This window comes from Pipistrellus kuhlii, unplaced genomic scaffold, assembly GCF_014108245.1.
Source record: "Pipistrellus kuhlii isolate mPipKuh1 unplaced genomic scaffold, mPipKuh1.p scaffold_m20_p_9, whole genome shotgun sequence".
Lineage (NCBI taxonomy): Eukaryota > Metazoa > Chordata > Mammalia > Chiroptera > Vespertilionidae > Pipistrellus > Pipistrellus kuhlii.
The window spans coordinates 62,831,863-62,838,747 of NW_023425595.1; the positions used below are offsets into that span (position 1 = coordinate 62,831,863).

Genomic DNA, 6,885 nt, shown 5'->3' on the forward strand with positions numbered 1-6,885 from the left:
GAAAGTGCTGATTTCAAAGATCTAATAAGAGCCAACCTCTAACGCAGTGGTTGATAAACCAGGACACTCGACAGAAGTTTTCACAAGAACAGATGTTAGAAACTCATCCCACAGCCACTGAGGGACACTCCAGAGGTGGCCCGGGAACCTGCATTCTTAAACCACTTCCCAGGTGACACTGTTACCGAAAACCCCTGGTTTGGCTCGAGCTGCCTATTGCTGTGTCCAATAACAAAGGCAGGGTTGAACCTATTAGGGGTTTATTGAGAAGGCCAGCCAACCAAGAAGAGAGGCACTTACAAGCATTCAAATCCTGTCTTACAGCAAGATGATGTAATGTTTTAACTTCTGGTGGGTCAGCTTGGCCATGCTTTTCAGTTCTGCTTGATGGATTCATAACTGAGTCACCTCCTCAATCACTTCACACAGGCCTTGAAAAGGAAACTTAAAGGGCCTCTTTCCATGGGGCTTCAGCGGGTTTCTTTTCTCCTCAGCCAGGGCTGGAGGCCAAGATCAACCCTGGAGGATTATTGTCATGGCTGTCACGAGCGGGACAGCCTTATTTTCCTACTTCAAACATTTAAAAAAGGAAACTTAAGAAAAACCTACCCCCCTCTTCACATATAAGAAACTTAACCCCCCATTCACATAATAATATGTGTTCTAAGATTTAAAATAATGTGGTTGCTTTTCAGATCAATTCAGGTGCTCTATCTATAACCTATCAGATTATAAGTCTCCCCTATCAATAGTGAGGCAGTTGGCCCCCATCCTGGCATTGGAAGCTCCTGCACTTGACCTTAAATCTTAGCTCCTGGAATGTAATTGGAAAGAGCACCTGAGAGGTGACAGTGCCACATCCCACCTGCAGACGATGTCCTCAGAAGGAAGTGGTTTGACCCAGTTAATCAGGGGCAGCACTGGGGCCAGAGTCCAGATCTTTTGATTCCCTAACCAGAGCTGTGTCCACTACCCAGCTTTTTTTACTCCTCCGGATAGCACCACCTTGCTGACTGCATCACTCCTTGTGCAAGGATAGACAAGGGGCCCTGAATGACCTCTACACTGTACTTGGGGTTAGAAGATGTGGGTTCAGGCCCAAACTCTACATTTGATCATCTGGTCGATCCTGGGAAAGTCACTTTACTTCAATGTCCTCACTTTTAAAAAGCAGGACTCTAGGTCCTCATGCTTCTTGCTATTTGATTCAGTGATGGAATTCATGCAAAACCCTTAGCAAGACCTTAATGTTACTTACTCTTTGTGGTTTTATTGCCATTCTTCCAGATTTCCTGGCTTCTGATGCAATTCATTCTCTTACAGCGTTTTCATTAGGGTTTTGACATATTTGTGTCTCCAGGATCAAATGCGAGAACTCCTGGAAGAAGGAGCAGCTCTGTATGTTACAGCCAATGCCCTCCAGGGTCTGGGGCCCAGGGACCCTCACACCAGCCCTGCCACAGTACAGGGAGGAGCGATGAGGGGGAAGGCCACAGACGAGCCTCCTGCATTCTCAGGTGTGGCTGAACCACAACAACCATTTACTTCTGTGTAGCAACCTGCACCTCACAAAATGCTTTCATGAGATTGTTTTAGTAGAACTTGAGCCTCAAAAAAACTCTATCAATTAGTCATTTTTACTGCTCCCCCCATTTTAGAAATAAAAATAAAAAATTGAGCCCTGGCTGGTTTTGCTCAGTGGATAGAGCGTCAGCCTGCGGATCCCGGATTTGATTCAAGGATCCCAGATTGGATTCCAGTCAAGGGCACATGCCCGGATTACAGGCTCAGTCCCCAGTAGGGGGCATGCAACAAGCATCCAATCAATGATTCCCTCTCATCACTGATGTTTCTATTTCTCTCTTCCTTTCCCTTCCTCTCTGAAATCAATAAAAATACATTTTTTTAAAAATTGAGGCGCAGTTAAGTCTCTTGCCCACATAACATGCTAATAAGCAATAGATCTGATTTTAGATGCACAATCTAATTCCCATCTAGACCAGTGCTATCCAATAGAAACATAATGAGCCACTTATGTGATTTTCAATTTTCTCATAGCCACATTTTAAATAAGAAACTCATATCATTCATTTTAATCATACATTATATTTATGATATGTCAATATACCCAAAATATCATTTTAACATGCAATCAACATAAAAATATTTATAGTGTTTTTATTTATTAACTAGAGGTCCGTGCACAAAATTCATTCACTGGGGAGTGGCCCTAGCCCAGCCTGCACCCTCTCCAATCTGGGACTACCCTGTAGGATCAAGCCTAAACCAGCAGTCAGTCCCTCTCACAATCCGGGACTACTGGCTCCCAATGGCTCGCCTGCCTGCCTGCCTGCCTAATTGCCCCTAACTGCTTCTGCCTGACAGCCTGATCACTCCCTAACCACTCCCCTGCCAGCCTGATTGACGCTTAACTGCTTCTCTGCAGGCCTTGTTGCCCCCAACTGCCCCCCCCCCCTGCTGGCCTGGTACTCCTCCCCAACATCCCTTCCTCCCCTGTAGGCCTGGTTACCCCCAGCTGCCGCCCTCCCTTGCTGGCCTGGTCACCCCTAACAGCCCTCCCCTGCAGGCCATCTTGTGGCAGCCATTTTGTGACCATATGGGGTGGCCATCTTGTGCAAGGGCATCATGGTCAATTTGCATATTATCTCTTTATTATATGGGATTGATTTTAGAGAAAGAAAGGAAAGGAGAGAGATGGAGAAACATCAATTTGTTGTTCCACTTATTTATGCATTCATGGATGATTCTTTTCTGTGCCCTGATGGGAAAAACCTATATCCTTGGTATTTCAAAACGACACTGAGCTAACCAACTGATTTACCCAGGGCTCAACATAAAAATATAAATGGGATATTTTCAGTCTTTTTTCATACAGTCTTAGAATGAAAGTATAAAAATGGATTTCAATTATGAAAACATCTATTTTACAACTTACAGCACATCTCAGCTGACTAGCCACATGTGACTGGTGGCTGTCCCTGAACAGCTCTAGACCCGCATCAACAGAAACCCTTATTTAAACAATCAGGTAAATGCCTTGGGCTGCACAGGCCACATCCATATTCTGTAGCATATTTACTTTTTCCTTTCTCTTCCTCTCTTTTTTAACAATCGTTTAAAAATGTAAAATCCATCCTAAGCTGACAGGCTGCCCAAAAGCAGGCTTCAGACCAGAATCAGGCTGCGGGTCAGTTTCTCAACTCCTGCTCTACCCTTGAGCTCACTGAGGGCAGGAACCGGGTCTAACTGTGTGCTCTAGCACCTGGAATATGGCAGGGATTGATAAATAGTTGGGAATTTGATGTAGGTGAGGTAGGTCAGGCAGAATTTATTATTCCCACTTGACAGATGATAAAAACGAAATCATGGAGCCAAAGTAACTCGTCTGAAGTCAGGAGGTGAAATACAAACTCAAAGCTGCATGACTTCCAGCCGTCTGCTCTTTCGTCCAGTCACACTTCTAACACATGATGTCTCGTAGCTGCACTGGTGGTCTCTGGCTCCCAGTTCTGCCACCTCTCCTTGCCTCTGGATTTGATCCCAAGCTCCCAGAAGCCCACCACATGTTAGGAATGCTGGCAGAGCTCCCAGCAGACCACGCTGTTCGTGATGAAGAGCCTGTGTCCATTCCAGGACCGCTCCGGAAAGGAGCACTCTTATAAGGTTAGAGAAGATGCATTTCTCTCCTCCTTTTCAGGCTAAATGCATCTGCCTCCTTAACAAAGAAAGTAGTGAACCAGTTATAATTACACACCATACACTGGGGAGCATGACAGTGACATTAGCAATAGTTAAGTATGTAGTGGCTGCAGTAAACATTGCATAATTGCTGCAGCATCGATCCCAACAATTAACGCCAAGAAGCAGAGACGGAATGGAAATTCTCCAAGAAACTGCCACGAACTGGGAGTAAAATCTCTTTTACAAACAGCTCCTCCTCCAAATGTTAACTTTTTTTTTTTTTTTTTTTTTTTTTTTTTTAGTTTCCTATTCAAACAATTTGTCTGCAGTTTTCCCAGGGTCCAGGGAGCAGACAGACACCAGGAAGTTCTCTGATGGGGTGCTCTGCTTCCTGGTCCCCTTTAGTCTGGCCCATGAAATGGGCGAATTTGGGGAACTGCGAGCTCAGGGTGGCTGGACCACAGAAGGCAAGGAGCAGCCTGAAGAGGTTAAGGGTTAGTCTTGCCAGTAGGCAATGCTGGGTCACTAGAGCAGCGATTTACAAGCTTCTTCATCTCATGGCACACATAAACTAATTCCTAAAACCCTACAGCACACCAAAAAAACAGATTATTGCAGATGTCATATATTGTAAACAATAGCACATTTAAACCTTACAAATATTTAACTTTTTTTCTGATCTGATAATAAATAATACCTATAATTTTGATTCATTTGCACTGGACAGTCATTGATGTGTTGGCTGGTGTTACTTTTTTATTTGATAATCAAAAGGGGAAAGAGGTCAGTGTCCCTGACGAAAGTCAGGTATTGCATGTTTTAAAAATTCTTGTGGCACACCAATTGAAAAATCACTGCACCAGAGAGATTTAAGATGAGAAGTTGCAGGGCCATTTTCATTTTGGAAGAAGTAGAGACTGGGAGAAAATGACAATGGCTGAACTTGGCAGTGGAGATGGCGGGAGTGGATGGATCTAAGAAATATTTAAGAGATGAAATTGACAGAACCTGATGAATAATAGGATGTAGGAGTTAAGGATGATTTCCAGGCAACTGGCTTATGGTGACAGGAGGGTGGTTGTACTAAACTCTGGAAGAAGGAAAGGCAGGTTTAAAGAAAAAAGACAATGTGTCCGAGTGTCCAATATATTAATTATGGAAAGGATGCAAGTAAAAGGAAGAAAGGGAAATATGGCTCAGAAGGAAGCGTGGGTGAAAATATAGAAAATGGAGGCACTTACATTCAGAAAGTGACCACAGAGGTGTGTGAGCTGCCTGAGAGAAAACAGGTAGGAGAAAAGAAGATCATTGTCAAGAGGTGGAGGAAGAAGGATGCTCCAACAAAGGGGACTGAGAAGGAACAAGAAGAAGGCAGAGGAGAAACAAAGAAAGAAGGGGTCTTAGGAACCAATGAAGAGGAGTTTGGGAATAAAAGAGGTACAACACCATGTCTGATGCTGAAGGAAGGAGAAGTGAGTTTCATTCACTCATTCAATAAAGATTTATTGAACACCTGCTATGTGCCTGGCACCTTCCAGGTACTAAAGATAGAGCAGTGAAGTGGACAGAACAGAAAAAAACTCTCTATCCTCGTGGAAATTTCATACCATTTGGAGCGAGATCTAATTTAAGCAAGTAAGTAAATGTATTTGGTCTATGCAGTGGTTTGAGTGGTGGTCCCAAAAAAAAGATATGCTCAAGTCCTAGCCCCTGGTAATGTGCTCTTATTTGGAAATAGGGATTTCATATATGTAATTAAGTTAAGGATCTCAAGATAAAATCTTGAATTTCTGGCCAATATTTGGGACAGACACACAGAGGAAGACCATGGGAAGATGGAGGCAGAGATTGGAGCGACGCATGTACGAGCCAGGAATTGAGAAAAGTCTTGGAACAGATTTTCCTCTGTGTCTTCAAATCTCTCTCCCCTGACAAGGACACCATTCATTGGATTCAAGTCCACCCTAATCCAGTATGACCTCCTTTGAACTCATTTACCCCTTCAATGGCCTTATTTCCCAGAAAGGTCACATTTTCAGAAACAGGGAGTTGGGACTTCAATATATATTTTGGGTGAACACAATTTGACCCACAACAAATACCATATAATAATCTTAATAAAGGCAGAAAAAGCATTTGGGAACTTCAACACTCATGACAAAAACTCTCAATCAATAGAAATAGAAGCAATTTTTGCCACCTCACAAAGGACAACTGCAGAAAACCGCCAGCTAATATCCTACTGAATGGTGGAAGGCTGGATGTGTTTCCCCCAAAATGCGGAACAAAGTAAAAATGTCCACTCTCACTATTTCTATTCATCATCACACTGGAAATCCTAGCCAGCACAATGAATGAATGAATGAATGGATGGATGAATGAAGATTGGAAATAAGAATAAACGAACTCTATTTTTGGACATGATTATTAATGGAGAAAAACCCAAAGAATCTGCACACAAAAAAAATTACTACAATCAATATAAGTGACTTTAGTAAAGTCACAGAATATAAAGTCAATATACAAAAGGCAATTATATTTGAATTTACTAACAATGAACAATTAGAAATTTAAACTTATTAAAACACCATTGATCATACCACTCAAAAACCATGTAACACAAGTATAAGACTAACAAAGTAGGTGTGAGATCAAAGTACTGAAAGCTCAAAAACACTGATGGAAATAATTTTAAATGATATAAATAAATAGAAAGTTATATTGTTCATAGATTTGAAAACTTAACATACCAGTTTTCCCTACTACAAATCAATCCAACCCAATCAAAATCTCAGCAGAAATTTTTGTGGAAATCAATACTGATTCAAAAGTTTTTACGGAAAAACAAAGGAACTAGAGTAGACAAAATAAAGAGTAAACATACTACCTGATTTTGAGCCTCACAATAAAGCCACCTTAATCGAGACAGTGTGGTGCTGGACAGAAGACAGCCATAGTGCTGACACAGCTCATGGGAGCCAATTGTCAAATTTCCAGCAGTTTTACAAGTTGGTTAATGTCAAATTGGTTGCTTGAAATTGTGTACTGTGAAAGTACTTAAAAACACAATGCAACAAACACTGCAAATCAGGACTACACTCTCCCCTGCCTCCACCCCTACCACTTCTCCCATTGCCAGTTTTTAAACATATACTAGCACATCTCTAGCCCATCTCTCCATCT

General features: G+C 42.2%; 1 non-coding gene across 1 annotated transcript; it reads left to right on the forward strand.

The window, feature by feature from the left end:
• Positions 1-451: 451 nt before the first annotated feature.
• LOC118713854 lies at positions 452-582 on the forward strand. Its single transcript, XR_004986414.1, has one exon. It is a non-coding gene; the product is annotated as a small Cajal body-specific RNA 20 (non-coding RNA).
• The last annotated feature ends 6,303 nt before the right edge of the window (positions 583-6,885 follow it).